Below are 22,895 nucleotides of genomic sequence, written 5' to 3' on the forward strand. Positions count from 1 at the left end.
GCGAAAGAGCAGCTCTGTGCCTCAGGGTGATTAGTTTGCTTTTTAACAATTTTAATAAAGAAAAAAAATGTTTAAGACGTTCCCTCATGTGACAATGTCACATGAGCTGGGACATGTCAATGAACTTTAATAAAAACTTTCATTCAATTTATAAACACTTCATGAAACCTCATCCCGCCTGTGGATGAGGTTTCATGATAAATGCGAAGGCGGCCTGGGTTCTTCGCCTGCCCGTCAACCTTAAGGTTGGATGGGCAGCTCAGTTAATCACTTTAATTAGCTTCTAAATGGCCTTAATAGGCATTTGACAGTTTGGTGGGCTCACAGCCAACTCCACTGTGCGTCCGCCGAAATGAGGATCAGAATGATGTGGGGTGATGTCGGGGTGCATGGCCGACGTCATTGCGCATCGGCGAGTGGGGCCCGCCCCCGCATGCCGACCCAACGATTCTGGCCTATAGGTTTGCTGTAAGGCCTATAACTCATGAGAACATTTTTGTTCAGCCCCTGCCGAGGCTGTCTTTGGATGGTGCTTCTCTGCCTAATGCACGCATGTTCTAGACTGGCTGAAACCTGGGCCGGGATTTTCCAGCCCCGACGTGGGTGAGGCGGCGCCCCGGCCAGAAGCCCATCAACTTGCGGCAGGACCGGAAGATCCCGGCGGCAGGCGGGTGCGGAAAATCCCGCAGTTGGTTTCCAGAGGTTTTCCTTTAGTCTGAAGCTCTTACTGTTACTCCCCAGGACCACTTGAAAAATGGTGACATTGGTATCAGGAGGCCTTGCTAAGTGTTATTTTTTAAAGAAAAATTAAAGGTTCCTTGTGGAGCAGAAGAAATATGAGAGATAAATTGACTTCTCTAGACTGGGCTGAACTGTTAATGGGTAAATGGCAAATCTATAGGCAAATAATGGGAAGTATTCAGAAATGTATTTTTACGATATAAAACTAGTGCGTACCCAGGAAAAGCAAAGGATGCGCTTGTATAGTTAAGCAGCCGTGGTTAGCAAATGAGCTAAGAGACAGAATCAAACTAAACAAAAAGGCTTATACAAGTGCAAGTAAAAGTGAAAGCCCAGTGGACTGGAAGTGCTATAAAAAGCAGCATGGGGAATACAATGAAAGTAATGAGGTAAACAGTAACAACAGCTTCTATCTATTGTTGAGCATTTTAAAGGCTGAGATAGATGGATAGATTTTCGGTCTCTCTGGGATCAAGGGGTAGGTGGAGCAGGTGGGAAACTGGAGTTGAAGCCAAAGATCAGCCATTATCATATTGAACAGCAGAGCAGGCTTGAAGAGCTGTGTGGACTACTCCTCCTATTTGTTGTGTTCGTATGTAATGTTTCTAACATAGAAAAGTCCCAAGGTGCTTCACAGGGGTGTTCTAAAACACATGGACGTTTGTTGCCCATCTCAAGGCCTCAATTGGCGCTGGGATGGGAAGGCCATCCACTGACCTTATCATCATGGACTTAATCAGGGTGGAATTGGGAAGGCGGTGGAGTCCCCACCTGCCTGTTTAAATGCTTCCTTCCACCATCAAACTTGCTGCAGGAAAGGCATTAAATACTGCCGTGTGTCTTTGGATTTGAAAATCGTATATGTCACTCCATTCTTTACAAAGAGTGAAAACTAGATAACTACTGACTTGTTACATTATTATCAGTTTAGGGGAGGTTGAACCGGTGACTCCTGGCTTGTTAGCCTGAAACATTAACAATTATTCTATGCTATTTATCCCACATGCTCAGCAATATTCTATCAGGTTTGTCTGCTGCGCTAAAGACTGGGTGCCATCACAATTGAGGATGAGATGTTAAAATCCTCCTCTGCTGATGTGTTGTTGAGCAACCAATCCTAATCCATCATCTTTTTTCTTTTTCCACTTATTTCTGTACATTTAGTCCTTCAAAGTTATATACTAACATCTCATCCTGGGTATTTTTAATTCCCAGATTATGTTGAATTTAATTATGCCTTGGTTGTTATCTACCAGGCTGCTGTTCATTTTCTGGGGTATTAGTGATTGGCTGGTCAAATAAGTGCTGCCTGTGGTGGCTTCATTGCAGATTTCCAGCATCAGAAATTGAGCATTGCAATGTAAAAGCCACTGGTCTATTTAATGTTCCTTGAGAACGAATTAATGGTACTTGAAGTTCAATTAAGGGTACTTGAAATTCAATTAATTACTTCTTTGTGTTACAACCTGTAGTGCAGAATTTTCTATTCGTCGGGCAGGCAGGCGCCCAACCCGACCGAGCATAAAATGACACATGATGATGTCAGACAAGCGTCCCAACATCACCGTGCACTCACGTGATATTTCAGTCGGCGGGCGTGCATGGGAGTCAGCAGCGTGCCCGGCGACAATTAACAGGCCTCTTAAGGCCATTGAAAATCTAATTGAATTAAACTTTTCGCTGGTCGTCCAGCCTTACGGTTGCCGGGCAGGTGAAAAGGCCAGGCGGCCTTTAGATATTTTATGAAAACACGAGGGATAAAGTTTCAATCCATCATAAAAAAAAATAAAAAAATTTCAAACTACTTTCTAACATGTCCCCGCCCATGCGACAGCGTCGCATGGGGACATGTTTTTAACAATTGTAAATTCATTTTTTTTTATTTTTCAAAATCTGCATCTCCCTGAGACAGCTCTGTGCCTCAGGGAGCTTTCCCTGTGCACAACCCCGTGCATATGTGAACTTGCACACTTGCCCTCCCCGCCGCCCCCCTCCCATAATTGGCCCATGAAATCAAGACATTGACATGGTAAATGCACAGGGAGCTATTCTCCCCTGTGTTTTTATTTATTCAAATAAAAAATGCAATGTCCAAACATATTCCTTTCACCTGCTGAGGACAGGTACCTGCATATGAATGTATGTAACTTCTAGCAAGTGTCAGTGAGCTACATTGTGAGCATGACTGATAATTTTAAATTGGTTATTAGTATAAATTTTAGCATGCTCTGGATTGGGCAGAATTTGCTGAACAATCAAGGGATCACATCCAATATTAGACATTATGTTTTGAGTTTTTCAAGCATGGGCTGGTTGAGTATGGTCCGTATTCTGCCTTTTGTGAATAGCTAAAGGGACATGCTGTTTGATACCATCCACCAGTCATTGGGACGTGTAGCCTATGTACGTGGCATGCATTGGCACTGAAATTCATTTACCATGTTATTAATTTGTGGTAGACAGAGCCTCTTTTGGCTTGACAGCAGCATCCTATTAAGGAAAAATGCCACTTGTTGCGGCTGCATAGTAGTGGCATGAAAAAGCTAGTTTTACCTGTTGCTCAAATTGAGATATTTATCCTTCCAGGGTAATTTGAGGTAAATTCAGCACTTTTCAGGTCCAAAGTGGTGGCCTTAGGCCCATTCATGTGTATGTAAGATACACAGCAAACAATGACCTGATCGGGGTAGCCATTATCCAGCAGGATAACTTTGCTCCCTAATTCGGCATCAAGTTTGCATGGTGAGCAAATAGCTTGGGCCCTTTTTTGCGAGATTGCCAATAAGACCAGTCTTGTAGCGGTGGAGCTGTAGAAATCCCAATGCACATATTGACCGGTAAGCAGTAGTAGGGCACCTATTCGCGGATTTCTCAACCAGTACATTGAGGAAAGGGAGCTCTTTAGACTGCTCTGTTTCACAGGTGAATGTGAGTACAGCATGGAGTGCATTAATGTGTGTAAGGAAAATTATAAATATGCAAGGTGTAGGAGGTTAGGGGTCATTCCACCGAAAACACATTTCTCATTGTAACTGATGAAAATGTCAAAGAGACTTGGCCCTAGAGGGGAACCCATGGCAGCATCATCGATTTCGGTAAACATAATGTCATTAAAGCTGAATTCCACTGCGCAAGTTGCTAAGTTCATAAGTTCAATGAGTACAGATTCAGAACATGACGTCATATCTAGATCGCCATGATGTAGTGGGTGTGGTGCGAATGTCTAGAGCTTCCTTGAGCAGCACATTAGTGAATAGGCTTGTGATGCCGAATGAACACACAGACATGGCATTACTGCTGACTTGCTGGTCACCTATAGTCTTCGCGAAAGTGAAAGACTCCTTCGCTGTGTATGCGGAATACCCACTTAGAACTGGTTGCAGCAAATCGCTCAACCATTTGTCCAATTCATGTTGTGCAGAACCAGCCAAAGATAAAATAGGGTTTAATGGGACAATAATCTTGTGTATCTTGAGCAGCCCATACATCCGTGGATGTAGTGAACTATGAGGACAAACCAGATCATATGCACCACAAGGCAGCTTGTTACTCTTATGCAAGTCTGACAAATGTTTTTGTAACTTGTTTTGAGCAGGACTATGTGGTCATGCTTGGCAGCGGGTCCAATGGATGTGAATTTCAATCTGTCTTTAAGAAGGGTGTGCATTTTGTCCATATACTCATGCTTGTTAAAGATGACTATTCCAGCCCCTTTGTCTGGTTTATAAATATGTATGCCTGTGTTGGCCTAGAGACCTTTCAATGCTGAATGGTTGGACGCAGAACTAGAGTGCATCAAAGTTATCCTGTGGTATAATAGCTACCCTGGTCAGATCGTTGTTTGCTGTGTATCTCTCATGCTGACAAATGTGCCTAAGGCTACCATATTTGGACCTGAAAAGTGCCCCGTCTACCCTAAGCTACCCTGAAAGGATAAAGTATCTCAAAGATTTGAGTAACAGGTGAAGCTAGCCATTGTTGCTACTGTGCAGTAGCAATACTAAAAGTGTTTTCCACTAACAGGATGCTGCTGTCAAGCCAAAAAAAAATCTACCTACCACACAAATGAGTAATGTGGTATATGAATTTCAGTGCCAGTGTAATGCCAGGTATAATACTGATTGCCCCAACAACTGGCGCGGTTCATATCGAACAGCACGTCTCATCGGCTGTTTACAATAGGCAGAGTACTGACCATACTCAACCAACTCATGCTTGCAAAACTCAGAACATAATGTCCAGCATTAGATGTGATTCCATGATTGGGCAGCATTTGCTGAACAATCCAGAGTATGCTAAGAATTGCACTAACAACCAATTTAAGACCATCTGTCGGGCTTGCAATGTAGCTCACTTATATTGCTATATATTCATATGCACATGGACTTGCCTTTGCAGGCAATAGGAATATGTCCAGATTTTACACCTTTCTTGAATAATCAAAAGCATGGAGGACACTAGTGCATTTGCCATGGCAACGTATCAACCAATCAGTTGACTTGCCAACCAAACAGCACTCCTTTTCTCATGTAATATAAATTATTGTTCCCTTTGAAATTTGGCATTTTTGCATTTGTCCTGATGAGTGAGAGACAAAAAGATTCAACAGCATGTTTCTTTTTTTTTCAGGAATCCACAAGTTCTGTACTACCAAGCAGCTATATATCAAATTGTAACAGGGCATTTTTTAGGACAGCACAGCAGCTGCCAAGAGCAATGCATGTTTATCTCTTGGTTATGTAAACTTCTAATAAATATGCAAACATAAATGTTGAACAAAAATTGGAACTGGACACAAAAGAAATGACATCTTTGTCATTTAATCTCTCCCATTCTCTAACCTTTGCCTGACCTCTTTTATTTCATCTGACCCCCCCTCCCCCTTTTCCCAATAGCATAAAACCCATCACATTCCTGCATCGCTTCAGTTCCGAAGAAGAGTCATATTGAACTTGAAACTTTAATTCTGTTTCTCTCTCCATAGGTGCTGCCAGACCTGCTGAGTTTTTCCAGCACTTTCTGTTGTTGTTACAAAAAAAACTGCCTTGGCAGTAATTCATTTGGAGATCAATCAACCTTAGTTTAGTAAATTTTGTTCTAATGTTTAAATATGTTAATTAGATGGCTTGTTAAAGTATGTTAATATATTCTACTAAAATTCTAAGAGACTTAATTCAAATTTCATTTGAAAGTTGTAGCAACCAGTATCTAATTCTATCAATGTTTGAAGGAATCAAATTGATTGGAAAAAATAGAAACATGGCTTTTATTACTGCTAATATTGGGTTTTATAAAACGGTACACTCAATCCTAGAGCACATTGAGGAAAACCACATTCTATGGTGAGTAGCTATAGCACTTATTAATTTCATGGGCTGCAAATCCTCTTCTTGATGTCTTTATGTCAGCATAGTCTTGGTATATCTTAAGCTATCACAGAATGTTCTGTTGTTCCAGTGACCTCTCTTTGGCAGCTTTCATTCAAATATTGTACTAAATTCGAGTTCAGTCAGACAGCAAGATTATTATTGCTACTTAATCTCTAGTGCAGGTCTGATTTTCAGTTAGAACATTTTCTTATGCCATCGGTGATGAGCTGTAGATGTACCCAACAGATATGAATGCTCTCCAGTATCTGGCATCGCCTCTATGAAGGCAATCTGGCACTGGGACTGGCCTGCTTAGCCTGTAACTGAAATTGTTTTATTCAAAATCCATGTGGGAACTCTCCTGGAAGCTGAGCTTTGAAGCTCAGGAATCTTCCAGAGTTGGCTATTGCTTTACTTTTCAAAAATCACAGTGCAGAAGAGGCCCTTCGGCCCATCGAGTCTGCACCAACACGTGAGAAACACCTGACCTACCTACCTAATCCCATTTACCAGCACTTGGCCAGAACCTTAAATGTTATGACGTGCCAAGTGCTCATCCAGGTACTTTAAAGGATGTGAGGCAACCCGCCTCCACCACACTCCCAGGCAGTGCATTCCAGACCATCACCACCCTCTGAGTTAAAAAGTTTTTCCCCTCATCCCCCCTAAACCTCCTGCCCCTCACCTTGAACTTATGTCCCCTTGTGACTGACCCTTCAACTAAGGGGTACAATTGCTCCCCATCCACCCTGTCCATGCCCCTCATAATCTTGTACAGCTCAATGAGGTCGCCTCTCAGTCTTCTCTGCTCCAGCGAAAACAGCCCAATTCTATCCAACCTCCCTTCATAACTTAAATGTTTCATCCCAGGCAACATCCTGGTGAATCTCCTCTGCACCCCCTCCAGTGAAATCACATCCTTCCTATAATGGGTGACCAGAACTGCACACAGTACTCCAGCTGTGGCCTCACCAAGGCTCTATACAACTCTAGCATGACCTCCCTACTTTTGTAATCTATGCCTCGATTGATAAAGGCAAGTGTGCCATAGGCCTTTTTCACCACCCCACTAACATGCCCCTCCACCAGAGAACAACAGACACACATGCCAAGGTCCCTTTGTTCCTCAGAACTTCCTAGTGTCATACCATTCATTGAATACTTCCTTGTCAAATTACTCTTTCCAAAGTGTATCACCTCACACTTTTCAGGGTTAAGTTCCATCTGGCACTTATCTGCTTATTTGACCATCCTGTCTATATCTTCCTATAGCCCATTACACTCAACTTCACTGTTAACCACTTGGCCAATCTTTGTGTCATCCGCAAACTTACTAATCCTCCCCCCCACATAGTCATCTATGTCGTTTATATAAATGACAAATAATAGGGGACCCAGCACAGATCCCTGTGGTATGCCACTGGGCACTGGTTTCCAGTCACTAAAGCATCCTTCTGTCATCACCCTCTGTCTCCTACAACTAAGCCGATTTTGAATCCACCTTATCAAATTACCGTGTATCCCATGTGTATTTGCCTTCTTTATAAGTATCCCATGTAGAGCCTTGTTAAAGGCTTTGCTGAAATCCATATAAACTAAATCAACTGCACTACCTTCATCTACACACCTGGTCACCTCCTCAAAAAATTCAATCAAATCTGTTAGGCATGACCTCCCTCTGACAAAGCCATGCTGACTATCCCTGATCAAACCTTGCCTCTCCAAGTGGAGATCGATTTTCTCCTTCAGAATTTTCTCCAATAGTTTCCCTACCACTGTCGTGAGACTCACTGACCTGTAGTTCCCTGGCTTATCTCTATAATCCTTCTTAAATAGCGGAACCACATTAGCTATTCTCCAGTCCTCTGGCACCTCCCCCATGGCTAGAGAGGAATTAAAAATTTAGGTCAGAGCTCCTGCGATCTCCCTTGCCTCCCTCAGCAGTCTAGGACACAAATCATCTGGACCTGGAGATTTGTCCACTTTTAAGCCGGCCAACACCTCCAATACCTTGTCACTCCCTATATCAATTTGCTTAAGAGCCTCGTAGTCTCTCTCTTTCTGAGTTCGATACCTTCATCCTCATTCTCTTGGGTAAAGACGGATGTGAAGTATTCATTCAACACTCTAGCGATGTCATCTGGCTCCACCCATAGATTGCCCCCTTGGTCCCTTATGGGTCCTACTCTTTCCCTGGTTATCCTCTTCCCATTGATATACCTATAGAATATCTTGGGATTTTCCCTACTTTTACCAGCCAGAGCTTTCTCATATCCCCTCTTTGCTCTCCTAATTGCTTTCTTAAGCTCTACCCTGCACTTTCTGTGCTCCACTAATGTCTCTGCTGATTTGCTTCCCTTGTACCTGCTAAAAGCCCCTCTTTTCCTTCTCATCGTAACCTGAATATCTCTGGTCATCCATGGTTCTCTGGGCTTGTTATTCCTTCCTATCACCCTAGAGGGAACATGCTCAGCCTGTACCCTCCCCCATTTCCTTTTTGAACGCCCCTCCACTGCTCCTCTGTAGATTTCCCCACAAGTAGCTTATGCTTGCATTGGAGATGGTACAGCAAAGGTTCCCTAGATTGGCTCCTGGCATGAGAGGGTTGTCCTATAGTCAGAGGTTGAATAAATTGTGCCTATATTCTCTGGAGTTTAGAAGAATGAGAGGTGATCTCATTGAAACATACAAGATTCTGAAGAGGCTTGACATGGTTGAGATCGAGAGGCTGTTTCCCCTGATTGGGGAATTTAGTAAACAGGGGCACAATCTCAGGTTAAGGGAACAATGTTTTAGGACTGAGGTGAGGAGAAATTTCTTTATTCAAATCTTGTGTATCTTTGGAATTTTCTACCCCAGATTGTTGTGGATGCTCCATCTTTGAACATATTTAAGGCAGTGCTGGATAGATTTTTGGTCTCTCAGGGAACCCAGGAATATGGGGAGCAGGCGGGAAAGTGGAGTTGAAGCTGAAGATCAGCTATGATTGTATTCAATGGTGGCACAGGCTCGACGGCTTGTAGGGTCTACTCTTGCTATATCTGATGTTCTCAAAAAATTAAAACTAAACCTACTTTTGGATTTGCAGTTATTCTTGATAGTTTAAAGCTACTGTACTTGGTCCAAAGCAAAGCCCACAAACAGCAAGATGTAATTAATATTTAAAATACACTTGCCTGGCATTTGATTCAATCTCTTTGATAAACATTGAAGAAGGGATTAAAGAGATTCCGCAAGTTTATGCCCAGTGTCTTGGCAGCTGTAATGATTTATTCATCTGTGCCAGGCCGATGTGTAGGCCATCAAGCCACAGGCTGGCTGGTTGGCAACAAGGTTGTCCCCTCCAGATAAGGGTCATGATTTCTGTCAGGAATTCAGGCATGATGCAGAGGACAAGTGCGTGCTTTGCCGCCACCAGACATACCATTCAGCAGACCAGCGGTAAGCCGAAGCAGAGCTTCCACTGCCTGGACTGTTCAGAAAGAACTCAGCACTCCACCGCTGACTGTGTTTCCTGATTTGTCATCATGTGTTGCATGCTGCATATACTGTGAACCCAACCCTTACCAGCGCCTGTGCAGCAAAAGGAAGAGCAGCATCAAGAGGAAGAGCATCACCAAAAGGATGACAAACAGGACTAGTATTGACTACCAGTGCCCCTAGCTGCCAGAACTCTTCAGTGAACAACTGATCCAAGACCCCTTCATCTGTGCAATCTTTTGGGTTAGCTTTTAGTGTGGAGGGGGAGCAAGGAGAGTTAAGTTGCAGCCGAAGTCAGCTGTGTAGAGTGCAAAAGAATTGAGAAGGAGCAAAAAATGGTATGGTGTAAAGAAACTGGCCAGTCTTTTCCTTTTCCCATGACTTGCCTCTGCTTATGATGTCCAGCATGCACACATGAGAAGTGTGTATGCAGGTGGCCTCTAGCTTCCCCAGTCACTTCCTTGTTGTGCACAACCTTCTGCAAGAAAGAACGCAGCCTTATGAGCTGCTTTGAGAATGTGTCTGGCATGTTTAAATGTTTATACTGTATGGAAAATGTGCAGGAAAGTGACATCAAATCAAATGCCAGGCAAATGTACCTTAAATATTAATTATAGCTTCCTGGGGGAAGCAGGATCATTTTCCTTCAGTCCACCATTTGGACCATGGCATTCATAGGGGCTTTGGAGGAGAACTTCTATGTCTGATCTATTCAAAAGTGCTTTTTGTCTGTCTGCTGTCAGAGTGTGCCTCCCCTTTAAGAAATGCAGGCCGCCTTTAAATAGTGTCAGAGATGCCTAATTTCCTGACCTTCCCAATAAGCATACATGGATACCACTGGCTGCAAGCTGAGGTTTCAGCACCAATTTCACATGTTTCCAATTCTCATGTGAACAGGCATGCACATCCTGCACCCTGTCCCCTGCCCTTGCTGTCCGTTTTCTTTGAGCATTTCTGAATGTGAAATAGAGTTGGGGGCATTTATCAGATCAGCTGTGATATAGCTTTTTATTCTTATATGGGTGTCACTGGCAAGGCCAACATTTGTTTTCCATCCCTAATTGCCCTTGAACTGAGTGGCTTCCTAGGTCATTTCAGAGGGCAGTTAAGAGTCAAGCACACTGCTGTGGGTCTGGAGTCACACGTAGGCCAGACCAGTTAAGGATGGCAGATTTTCTTCCCTAAAGGATGTTAGCAAGCCAGATGGGTTTTTACGGCAATTGATGATAGTTTCCTTGTCACAATTGCTGAGATGAGCTTTCAGTTTCGGATGTTTTATTAATTGAAATTAAATTCTGCCAGCTGCTGTGGTGGAACCCATGCCCCTGGAGCATTAGCCTGGGCTTCTGGATTACTAGTTCAGTGACATTATCACTAACTCACCATCTCCCCTAAAAGTTTCTCACCAACTGCTATCCATTGACCAGTGATCCATGACTGTTGAGTACAATTTCATTTATTTTGAACTCTCGACTGGAAGGGATAAATCTCATTTGGTTCACAAATGACAGCCCTTTAAGTTCCTATCACACTTTCCAAAAACAGAAGCATTCCCAGAAATAACAATGGTGACATCCAAAGGATACAACTAGAAAATTTGCAGTTTGTGAGGCAAAACATAAAGCCTATTCCACACGTGGAGCAGTATCAAACATCAAAAATGACTACTGAACTCTGTTGTTCATAATGCTCTTCAACAAATCCAGTAAGTTTAATGCCAGCATCTTAGGGTTAAGTCAAGGACACCAGCAGATGCTGCTTGTGTTGCTTCAGGCTGCAGTTACTGTCAGGGATTTATCTACAGAAAGCAAGGACTCAAGACACAAAGGCTATGAGTGCAGAGTTTGACATGACCCAGAATGAAATTGGAGAAATAACAGCTGTCAGACAAGTTCTTGGTCTTGATAAGCAGTGTTATTATACTACTGAACCAATGAAGGAATGGGTTAGTGTTAAGTTTTTGGAATTTACAAATTAGCAGCATTAATTCAAAAAGGATTGTAGAGGTGAGAGGAGATGGTTTGGGAGTTCATTTGTTAACTGTTTTGTGCCCTAAAATCACTTCCCATGGTCAATATTATTGTTCTCAATATACATAAATGAATTGGAATCTGAAATGCTTATCAATATTTTGTGAATGAAACTAAATTGGTGGGAGGGCCTAGTTAATACTGATGAAGGCTGACAAAATACAAGCGTGCATTAACAAATTTGCAAAATGACCATGTAAATGGAAAATTAATTTCAGTCTAGATAAATATAAGGTGGGGAATTTTAGTAGGATCAATAAGGAGACTATCTATTATTTGGAACATAAGAATCTCAGAGGGTTAAAAGTGCGTAGGGATCTAGGGATATTAATACACAAATCGTTAAAAGTAGCAATGCAGGTTAGCAAAGCCATAACAAGTGCAAACAAAGCATTAAGGCTCATTTCCAGAGGAATGAATTGAAAAGCATACAAGTTACATTGAATTTATATAAAACCTTGGTTAGACATGTGTGTAGTTCTGGTCTCAAAAAACAAGATTGGAGAAAGTGCTAAAAAGATTTACAAGGATGATACCAGAACTGGAAAAGGATGCAACTATTATGAATGGTTGTAACAAACTGGGCCTCTTTTCTCTCTAAAACAAGGTGAACTAATAAAACTATGAAAAATTTCGATAGAGTAGACACATACAAGACATTTCCGCTTGTATGGAGTCCAATACAACACCATAAATATAAGATGGTCACTTATAAATCCATTAAGGAATTCAGGAAAAACTTTTTTACACACAATGATGCGAGTGCAAAACTTGTTACCACATGGAATGGTTGAAACGATTAGCATAGGTATTTGTGAGAAGAAGCTAGTTTGGTCTATCCTCGGCCCCTTCCCATTTCTTTTACATGCTGTTTCTTGGTGACATCATCTGAAAATACAACACAACTTTCCTCATGTACACTGATGACACCCAGCTTTATCTCTCTGCCACCTCTCTGTTTCTAGATTGTCACAATGCTTGTCCCACATCTGGTCCTGGATGTACAGAACTTCCCTCAAATTACATATTCAGAAGCCAGAAGCCATTGTTTTTAAGTCCCTGCCGCGTACTGCACTCCCTCGCCACTGACTCTATCCCTCAGGCAACTCTCTGAGGCTGAACCAGACCGTCAGTAACCTTGGTATTAGATTTGACCCTCGAGATGAACTTTCAACCACATATCTGTGTGATAAGACCGCTGATTTCTATCTCCATAACGTGGCCCAACTCCATCCCTGCCTCTGCTCATCTGCTGCAGAAACCTTCATTCATGCCTTTGTTACCTCTAAACTTTATTTATCCTAATCTATGCCTGGTTGGCCTCCCACATTTCACTCTCTGTAAACTTGAAGCCATTCAAAACTGTTGCATATGTGACTTAACTTTTCACTGATGTGCTCTCTGGCATACACTGGCTCCCGGTTAATTAACATCTCAGGCAGAATTTTCCATTCTGGTGATTAAGTCCGGTGTTGAACGGGAAAGCCGGCATGATTCCTGCCGGGCGACGGAGCGGGTAAACATGCACAATCTTTGGCTTTTTAGCTAATTAATTATCTATCAGTGTTTGGTGAATCTTGTGGCAGGGCAGAAAGGAAGCTGTTCATCCTGCCTTTATCTCATGGGGTTGAAGGTACTGGCGCCATTTTTAAAGGGCACCCAGAAACACATTCACTCGTTGCAGGTCAGGAGCTTCACGCTACTCCTCCAGAGTCCTTGTGGCTACAGCTTGTACTGCAGAAGCTGACAATGTGAGCAACCACATCCCGGGATTTGAGGGTGCCTCCGGCATTGCCTTTCACTCGTCTCTTGATAAGAGCACTGCCGACAATGTAACCACGGTCAGGCCAATGCTTACTGTTGCATTGGTCCATGTTTGTCAGCTCCGCCACCTATTGCTGCTTAGGCCCTTGCCTCTCCTGGTTCTGTGCCAACCAGTGGCAGGCCCTCCCTCTCCTCACTTGGATGAGAACCATTACCAAGGCAGGGTTGCCTGCAGCCTACATCATCAACACCTCAATGGAAATGTGAATAAATTGAAGCAATACATTGTGTGAGCATATCCTTTACAGGTATCCCTCAGAAGTTCTAAGCCCTTTACCAGGCCTCTTTTTAGACCTGGCACCACCACCCCACCCCTTTTAGGTAAAGGACATCCTGGAGGACCAGAGATGGATGTTTCTCTCGTTCAGACGTGAATGTGTATTGAAACATTGCTCTTTGACCAGGGCGATGAGAGCCATGTGCAAGAAGCTTCACGGACACTTCTGCTTGTCTGCAGTACCCTCAAAACTCCATAGACAGAGCAATGCCTTGGCAGCATAGGAAGACTAACTGCATGATCCCTTGTCAGCCATGATCATTCACCTGGAAGGATGGAGGTTTGGAGTCTTGAGTTGTCTGCCGTGTCCCTTGGAGGCATTCCACCCCCTCCCTCCCATCATCCCTGTCCCTGACTGCAGCCAATGGCAAATGGCACAGAATGAACGGCAGCTCCACACCTTGCTGGGATCTTGATGTTATGAGACTCGGGAACAAACCTGCTACAATGTGGGGTTCACCATAGAAAGGAAAACACAAGTGAGCATCTTTGACACCAATTGCCTCATAGTTATTAGGTTTCCCTTTAGTTGATTACATATGCTGACCTTGAACTCCACCCACCCAAAAAGACCCTCCTCCCATCTCAAGAGATCTCACTGACTGACATACTGTGTGGTCAAGGCCAGTTTGGAAAAGTAGTATGCATCATCTTTCAAACTCGCTTCTATCTGTCCCCAGTCACCTACCAACTTCCCTCCATCAGCGTACAGCCATCCAATATCACTGTGCCTTTACCCTCTGTCACTTTTGAATCTCCCCCTCCGTTACCCTGGACCCTATCAAGATCCACCTCCACATGCCTTTCCTCCTCTCAGAGCTGGCACGCATGCCCACCCTTACCATGCCATCTCCTGTTATCCGACTCACCTGCCTTGTCCCTCTCCGTGACCCACTCGATGAGACCTTCAGCTACCAGACTGTAACCCTGGACTTGCCACCCTGCTGCATCCCACATACTCCTCTCACCAGTACCCTGAGTTCTTCCCCATCCCCTAGCACCCCACCATTGACACCACTGACCCCATCCTCTAAGGTACTCAGCGCCCACCCTCACCTTGCCAGACATTCCCCCCCGACCCTTCCCCGGACATTCCCACCTACCACCACCTCCACCCCCTCCCTCCCCTCTCTGAACACTTTCCAAATCTTTCCCTCGTAAGCCTGCCTCCTTTGACGCTGCCTTGGTGCAGCGTTTGCTAATGGCACTCGAATGAAGTTATGTGAAGTCCCCAAGAGGGAGAATGCAACAGCTGCCAAGCTCACAGTCGTGGAAGAGGTGAGGCTCGCCAGGTGCAGGCCACTTATATACAGTCATAAATGTGAACGTTCTAAATTCTCGCTGGTGAGGAACTTGATTTGGAGGGCGAATTGAATTCTGGTGAGGTGGCCTTTTGATGAGCATGCATGAGATGCTAACGAATACAAATTAGGTTCCCGACATTGTTTGTTGTTAAGCTTGACCCACCATGAACCCACCTTGAAAGTAGGGAGAACAAAATTTTACCCGTTTATCCCACCATTGGGAAACAGATTTTTTGCCTCCCATCAAATAAAGTGCCCCGGCTCTTCAAACCCTACAGCCCTTAAGGTTGTAGTAAATCCTTGGTTTAAGTCCCCCTGCTTAATGTTGATAAGTTTCAATGTTGTTTAGTTTTCGGGCCTGTTTTTTTCAGACTTGTGTTGCCATTTTCAGTCTTACGCTGTCTGCACTCTGGGCATGCAGCCCCTACCACTCGTGCTGCACTTCAGGCCAGCCTCTGTCATCTTTTGTATCAGAACCACTGCCACTATCACCAGAGGCTGAGGCAGTGAGGAGAAAGTGAGGCCAGAAACATGGGAGCAGGAGCGAAGTTCAGGCCCTCCCGCACCCCCCCCGGCTCTTCCACCCCCCCTCCCAGATATGGATCTCGCCCCCCCACCCCCCCCACCGGCTCCATCTGCAGCCCCACCTCCTCCCACAACCCTGAATCTATCCGCAACCACTTCCACCGCCACCCCCCATCTGTGACTTTCCACCCCCTTCGCCGGCTCCATCAGCGACCTCCCAACCACCCCCCTGCCCTCTGGCTCCATCCGCAACCTCCCTCCTCCCTGGATCCATCTGCAGCCCCATCCGGCTTCACTTAAAGCCCGGGGCAGTGGCTCAGTCCCCTGCAGACAGCGAGGAAGAGGTCCAGGCTTTGGCCCAGGTATGATCCTGGAATTGTAGGTAGGTATTGTTGTGCTCCCACTCCACTGATACTGCTTTTATTTGAACTGAGAAAAGTAACACTGTGCTGTCCTAGCTTCAGTTTTATTTCCAGTTTGTTTACAACATGTGACATACATTGTGAGAGCTAAGTACTGTTGCTATTTAATTTCAACACTTATTTACATAAGGTTGTCTGTTTTAACAAAAGAAATATCTGCCTCATTACTGAATCATTTCTGTTTTATTTGAAGCAACCATCATTATTTTTGTATTGTATATTTGAGTAGAAATTCCTCCTTTTGGTCTGTGCTCAGACATTCATCAAGGTATGACTCTTTTTATCTGCAGCTCTGAAGATCCCTTGGATCTCTGCTCTGTTTGTGTTCTTGTGATCAGGCTTTTACTTTGGTCTTACTGAGTTCCATTTTTCTCATTCCTCATTGCAGGCACTAAATCTGTGGATTGAGTGCTTAAACAATAATCCACTCAGCATCTGGTCAGCTACTGCTGTAACCATTAAATTACAAGGTTGTTAGTTACAGTTCTTAAGTGGCAGGCCAATGAGTATATACGTACAACCTGATCATCCCCTTTTTTACTCTCTTTATGGATCCAGAGAGCCCACTCCTTTCTTTCTCCCCCTCACTTTTTCTTCTTTCCATCTATTTCTTTCTCTCCCCCCACCCCTTTCTCCCACCTTCTCAGTTTTCCTTCTGTTCTGTCTTTTTCCTTCATTTTTGTTTCTCTCACTTCATTATTACATTCTTTTGTTTTCTCTCCCTCAGCTTGTTTTGTTCTCTGTTGACTTGCTACCCTCTTGTTCCCTTTCTCTCTCTGCTTGCCCTTTTATTCACCTTCCACCACCCTCGTCTTTTGTTCAGACTCTTCCCCATTATATTATTATTCCACCTGTCACCCTGTACTCCATTTCCCCTGTGTTCCTGCTCTGTCTGTCCCAGCCTTCTCTCAATCTCCTAGTATTTGTCCTCTTGTTCTCTCTACATCTTTCATTTTCTCTTACTCTTACTCTTTGAGGTAACAGAGAGGGTAACATGCAGTTGATCAAGTGCCACACAACACAGCAATGTTGAAGTCCATAAAATACAGGGACAATGCAGCATGGACAGGAAGTTGACTGAGTGAGAGAAAATAATGTAGTGTTGAACAGTTGTTTGTTGAGTTGGTGGGTGTTATACAGTGGGGTTGGTACTAGGATCACTGCATTTCTTGATATATATATTAATGACTTAAGCTTGGGCGTGGAGGGCACAATTTCAAAATTTGCAGATGATACAATACTAGAAAGTATTGTGAACTGCGAGGAAGGTAGTGATAGTCTTCAAGATGTCAGACAGGCTGGTGAAATGGGTGGACTGGTAGAAAATGAAATTGAATGCAGCAAAGTATGAAGTAATATATTCTGGTAGGAAGAATGTGCAGAAGCAATATCAAATAAAGTGTGCAATCCTAAAGGGGTGCAGGAACAGACAGATCTCAGGGCATATGTGCATAAATCATTGAAATTGGCACGACCGGTTGAAAAAGTGGTTAAACAGACAAGAGGGTGCTAGGCTTTATAAATAGAGGCAAGGAGTACAAATGCAAGGAGGCGACGATGAACCTTTTATATAAAACAAAAACAGAAAATGCTGGAAAAGCTCAGCAGGTCTGACAGCCTCTGTGGAGAGAGAAACAGAGTTAATGTTTCGATTAAGTATGACCCTTCAAAAAGAAACAGCATCCACAGTAGCCAGTATCACCCCATCAATGCCCCTTCGACCTTTCGTTTATGACATCTTTTGCAACCTATCTGTTGCCTCCACCTATCACTGGCCTTCTATCCAGCTTCATCTGTCCCACCCACCCTTAAACAGCATATAGTTCACCACATTTCTCCTCTTTAGTTCTGAAGAAGAGTCAAACGGACTCGAAACGTTAACTCTGTCTTTCTCTCCACAGCTGCTGTCAGACCTGCTGAGTTTTTCCAGCAATTTTTGTTTTTGTTTCAACAGCCACAGTATTTTGCTTTAACCTTTATATAAGACTGGTTCAGCTTCAACTGGAGTATTGTTTCCAGTTCTGAGCACAACGCTTTAGGAAGGATGTGAAAACTTTAGAGAGGGTGTAGAAAAGATTTACAAGAATGTTTCCAGGGATTAGGGACTTCAGTTATGTGGATATATTGGAGAAGCTGGGGTGTTATCCTTAGAGAAGATAAGGTTGAGAGGTGATTTAATAGAGACTCAAAATCATGAGGGGTCTTTAGAATAGGTGGTTCCAATTGGCAGAAGAATGGGAACCATTGAACATCAATTTAAGATGATTGGCAAAAGAAACATAGAAAATAGGAGCAGGAGGAGGCCATTCGGCCCTTCGAGCCTGCTCCGCCATTCATTATGATCATGGCTGAAGATGAAATAAGGAAAATCTTTTTAACACAGTGAGTAGTTAGGATCTGAAATGCACTACCTGAGAGAGCTGTGGAGGTGGATTGATTCATGACTTTCCAAAGGGAATTGGATAAGCACCTGAATAGTGAAAATTTTATGGACTATGGGGAAAGGGTAGGGATTGGGGTTGCTGTTGCAGAGAGTCAGCATAGACATGTTGTGCTGTAACCATTCTATGGACAGAATTTTGCCATCGGTGAGCAGGGGGCGGGGCCCGCGTGCCTATGCTTCAAATGACGCGGGATGATGTTGGGCGGAACCCCCAACATTATCCCGCTCCATTTAAATTTTCAGACAGGTGGGGGCACAGCAAAATCAGCTGGGGGCCCGTTGACCTGTCAATGGCCAAATGAGGCCATTGACAGGATCATTTAAACAAATAGAGAAAACATGAAACCTCATCTACCGGCGGGATGAGGTTTCATGCAAGGTTATAAAAGTTTTAATAAATTTATTCTGTAAATTATGAACATGTCCCAACTCATGTTGGGGGCATGTAAGGGATTTTTTTTCTCTAATTTTAATATTTTTTAAAGTGCAGGCGATCTCCCTGAGGCTGTACTTAGCCTCAGGGAGATGTGTACTCTTTTGTGCACATGTGCGAAAGAGCGCACTCTCACTTTTAGAGAATCCCCCCGCCCGCATGGGGAGCACAAGGTGTTTCCCACCAGACGTCACGCTGGGTGGGCCTTAATTGGCCTGCCCATGTAAAATGGCGGCGCGGCCTGCTTCACTGGCAGGGATCAGCTCCGTGCCCGCCATAGATTGGGTCGGGCACCCCTGACAAGCAGAAAATTCTGCCAAATGATTCTTTATCACATCCTCTTTTCACCTGCACTTTTTCTCCTCACCCATTGTATTCTCTTCCCCATATGCTCTGATTTTTCTCTTACCTTTTTGTTCTTTCTCAACTTCCTATTCTCTTTCACTCAACCTTTTAGTTCTCTCTTCCCCCTGTCCCTACACTTAATGTATTTTGTTTGCTTTGTTTCTCCTCTTTTCCCCCTTTGGTTCTCACTATCCACCCTTTCCTGTTTTCTCTCATTTTCCCCTTTCTTTCCTTGTCCTTGTTCTCATTTGCTTGCTCTTCTCTGTACCCTCTTAATTTTTCCTTTGAATTCTTTTATTCCTTTCCACCTCGCAGGCTTTTACCATGTTTTACCTTCCTACTGCATTGCCATATTTTATTCTCTCTCCTCTTGCTCTTTTTTTTTTTGCGTTTTCTCTCTCCCCATACTGTTTGTTTTTATAAAAACACTCATCAGGGACATATGCGAAATCAGGAGAATTCCAAAGTGTCTCTGTAAATGGTTACGTATGTAAGAACATACGAATAGGAGCAGGAGTAGGCCACTCAGCCCCTCGAGCCTGCTCCGCCATTCAATAAGATCATGGCTGATCTGAATGTAACCTCAACCCTACATTCCTGCCTACCCCTGATAACCTTTCAACCCCTTGTTAATCAAGAACCTGTCTAGCTCTACCTTAAAAATATTCAAAGACTCTGATTCCACTGCCTTTTGAGGAAGAGAGTTCCAAAAACTTTCAATCCTCTGAGAGAAAAAAAAATTGTCCTCATCTCTGTCTTAAATGAGCGACCCCTTATTTTTAAATAGTGAACCCTAGTTCTAGATATTCTGACAAGAGGAAACATCCTCTCCACATCCACCCTGTCAAGACCCCTCAGGATATTAAAAGTTTTAATTAAGCCGCCTCTTACTCTTCTAAATTCCAGTGGGTACAGCCTAACCTGTCCAGCCTTTCCTCATAAGACAAATCGCCCATTCATGGAATTAGTCTAGTAAACCTTCTCTGAATTGCTTCTAATGCATTTATATCTTTCTTTACATCAAGAGACCAGTCATGTACACAATACTCCAGATGTGGTCTCACCAATGCCCTGTACAACCAAAGCATAACCTCCCTACTTTTGCAATCAATTCCCCTCACAATAAATGATAACATTCTATTAGCTTTCTTAATTACCTGCTTTACCTACATACCAACCTTTTGTGATTCATGCACTAGGACATCCATATCCCTTTGAACCTCAAAGCTCTGCAATCTCTCACCCTTTAGATAATAAGCTTTTTTATTCTTCACATTTGTCCACATTATATTCCATTTGCCAGATCTTTGCCCACTTACTTAACTTATCTATGACACTTTGCTTCCTCTTTATGTCCTCTTCACAATTTACTTTCCTACCAATCTTTGTGTTGTCAGCAAATTTATCCACCATTCCTTCCATCCCTTCATCCAAGTCATTTACATAAATTGTAAAAAGTTGAGGCCCCTGCTCATCACATCCTGCCAACCATGAAAATACCCATTTATGCCAACTCTCTGCTTCCTATTAGCTAGCCAATCTTCTATCCATGCCAGTATGTTACCCTCTACACAATGAGCTTTTATTTTCTACAATAACCTTTGATGTGGCACTTTATCAAATGCCTTCTGGAAAGCTAAATACCGTACATGCACCGTTTCCCCTTTATCCACAGTGCATGTGATTCCTTCAAAGAGCTCCAATAAACTGGTTAAACATGATTTCCCTTTTACAAAACCATGCTGACTCTGCCTGATTGCCTTGAATTTTTCTAAGTGCCCTCCTATAGCATCTTTAATAATATCTTCTAACATTTTCCCTGGGACAGATGTTAGGCTAACTGGCCTGTAGTTCCCTGCTTTCTGTCTCCCTTTTTGGATAAATGAGTCATATTTGTTATTTTTCAGTCTAATGGAATCTTCCCCAAATCTAGGGAATTTGGAAAATTAAAACCAGTGCATCAACTATCTCACTAGTCACTTCTTTCAAGACCTTAGGATGAAGTCCATCCGGACCTGGGGATTTGTTAGCCCGCAGCCCCAACCATTTGCTCAATAGCACTTCCCTGGTGATTGTAATTTTCCCGAGTTCCTCCCTCCCTTCCATTTCCTGATTTAAAGCTATTTCCAGGATGTTACTTGTATCCTCTATAGTGAAGACTGAAGCAAAATACCTGTTTAATTTGTTCGCTATCTCCCTACTTTCCTTTATCAATTCCCCAGACACACTCTCTATAGGACTGATGTTCAGTTTGTTAACTCTATTCTTATTTAAATATCTTTAGAAATTCTTACTATCATCTTTATATGACTAGCTAGCTTTCTATGATTCTTCCCTCCTTGTTAATCTTTTTGTCATTCTTTGCTGTCCTTTACATTCTTTCCAATCTTCTGACCTATACACATCTTTGCTTAATTATATGCTTTTTCTTTAAGTTTGAAACTGTCTTTAACTTTTTTAGTTAACCACGGATGGTTGGTCCTCCCCTTGGAATTTTTCTTACTCATTGGAATGTATATATTCTGTCTATTCTGAAATATCCCTTTAAATGTCTGTTACTGAACTTCTATCAACATATCTCTTAATCTCATTTGGCAGTTCTCTTTAGAAAAGCTCTGCTTACATTATTTAAGTTTAAATTACTAGTCTTTGAAGCACTTGTTTCTTCCTTAAAATGAATGTAAAATACAATCATATTATGATCGCTGCTATCTAGGGGTGCCTTCATTAAGAGGTTATCAATTAATCCTTTTTTGTTGCTCAGTACCAGGTCTAATTGGCTCCAGAACCTGCTGTTCTAAGAACCTATCCACAAAACATGCTATGAACTCCTCGGGCTGAATTTTCCCCCTGTCGGGGGCAAAGTTGAAGGGTGGGCACGCAGAGGCGCACTTTTGATCGGTGCCCCCAATTGGGGGCGTGGTGCCATTTTATGCGGGTGGGCCAAGTAAGGCCTGCCCAGCGTGACGTCCAAACAGAAGCGCTATGCGCTTCTGTGGATGGGGGGTAATCCCAAAATCGAGAGTGCGCTCTTTCGTGTTTGCGCACGAAAGAGCGCACTCATCTCCCTGAGGCTAAGTGCAGCCTCAGGGATATCGGCTCTAAATGTTAAAAACCTAAAAATAGAAAAATAAAATTTCCCTAACATGTCCCCTCATGTGTCAATGTCATATGAGTTGGGACACGTCCATAATTTTTACAAAAACTTTATTAAAATTTTATAAAACCTACATGAAACCTCATCCCGCCCAATTGATGAGGTTTCATGCTTTTTCTAATTGGTGCCGGGCCTTCTGGCCTGCCCGCCAACCTTATGGTTGGACGGGCAGGTCCTTTAATTACTTATTTGACTCTGTCAATGGCCTCAATTGGCCTTTGACAGGTTGGCGGGCACGCAGCTGATTTTGCTGCGCTCCCACCTACCTGAAAATTTAAATGGGGTGCGGTGATGTCGGGAGTTCCATCTGATCTCACCACGCATCATTTTACGCCATGGCAAGCAAGCCCCGCCCCTGCTCGCTGATGCGTAAAATCCTGCCGCTCATTTATGCTACTTTTACCCATCTGATTTTTCCAGCTTATTTGTAGATTAAAATCTCCCATGATTATTGCTGTACCTTTCTGGCAAGATCCTGTTGGCGTCCCCTTTGCTCCATGAGAATCCCAAAGAATCCCACAGCTTTCAGGGAGCCAGTCCACCTC

The 22,895-nt window shown here is 43.3% G+C and overlaps 1 protein-coding gene across 3 annotated transcripts in view; it reads left to right on the top strand.

The window, feature by feature from the left end:
- LOC121279258 (RNA-binding Raly-like protein) overlaps nt 1-22,895 on the top strand; it is a 1,065,807-nt gene that overhangs the window by 68,421 nt on the left and 974,491 nt on the right. The window lies entirely within an intron of this gene.

This window comes from Carcharodon carcharias, chromosome 6 (assembly GCF_017639515.1).
Source record: "Carcharodon carcharias isolate sCarCar2 chromosome 6, sCarCar2.pri, whole genome shotgun sequence".
NCBI lineage: Eukaryota > Metazoa > Chordata > Chondrichthyes > Lamniformes > Lamnidae > Carcharodon > Carcharodon carcharias.